We start from the raw sequence: 1269 nt of genomic DNA, 5'->3' as shown, positions 1-1269 counted from the left end.
GTCCCTTTTGTCTTACTTCTCTCTATCACCTTTTCTATCCCTTTGAAGAAGTGAGGCTCCATAAATGCTAAAGGGGTAAGTATTAATTCTCAGTTGCAGTGAATAGATAGGAGAAAATAAACTGTAGAAAACTAAACAGAAGAAAGACTGAGGGAAATAACACATTCACATAAACCAGTGACACCATCCAGGGCCTGATCAACCCTGGCAGGGGCTCCTTGGGTGAGAGCGTCTAGTGATAATGGCTGAAACACCCGATGAATCCAAGGTCCACTACTGACGATGTGTCCCAAATGTTAATATGATAATCTAGATCAGATCTAATTTCCCCCCAAAGAATGGCAGATTAGCTTGGGTAAAAGAGCGAAAGTTGAGGCACACAACAATGTGTTCTGCTCGTAAAGTTTCTGGGCTTCCTTTCCTCATAACAGCCATCCCTAAAGATTCTCGCCATTTCAAGCAATGCATTATCAGGGACTGCAACATCTGGTCCTTTTACTGAATCAGTGATTTTTACTTTCCGGAATAATTCGTTAACACAACAAAACACACCACAAAACATGTATTTTGACACTGGCTTTTAGGAAATCTAATGTAAACCTGCCTGTTTTTAAACTACTTTCAGTCAACTTTTGTTGTTAAAATGTGCTGTCGGGCTATAAATGTCTGAACACAAGAGTTCTAACATTTAGCTTAAGGCATTTGTTTTTGTCATTTCCAAAGAGATCATTAATTTAACACAATTCAGTGGACTGCATCATGAACTTAGAGGATAAAAACAAAGTACTGATCCTATACCAGTACCATGAATGGATCAGTATTCAATATTTAGACTGATCCTCCCACCTCTAATTCTCTACTTCTATTTTTCAGTTTTCACTGAAACACTAATGTTCTTATTTATAAACCCAAACATTATGGCTAACAGCTGGATTTCCCCGTTTGAGTGGAGCTAGCCAAACAGCGAAAAGCCAATTACTGCTAAAGAGACAGAGAGTGACAGTGAACAGTATGCCCCTGGTTTTAACATAAAACTTATTGTTGCAGCCAAAGACAACATAAAAGTGATCTCCTTAAACTGATGATTTGTTTTAGTGTCCTTATTTTTCTTTGAGTTATTGATCCTGTCACTATAAGGTATCAGACAAAAAAACTGTCAGGTCTCAGTTCTCAAGAAAAAACATTGGACATTGGAATGCCCAGTGCAGTAGCAAATCGCTCGTGCTTCACTGCACAAGCTGGACCCACAGAGTCTGCTAAGGTTTGTCA

Source organism: Pundamilia nyererei, unplaced genomic scaffold (genome assembly GCF_000239375.1).
Source record: "Pundamilia nyererei isolate P.nyererei 1_Seehausen unplaced genomic scaffold, PunNye1.0 scaffold00020, whole genome shotgun sequence".
NCBI lineage: Eukaryota > Metazoa > Chordata > Actinopteri > Cichliformes > Cichlidae > Pundamilia > Pundamilia nyererei.
This window is presented reverse-complemented; position numbering follows the sequence as displayed.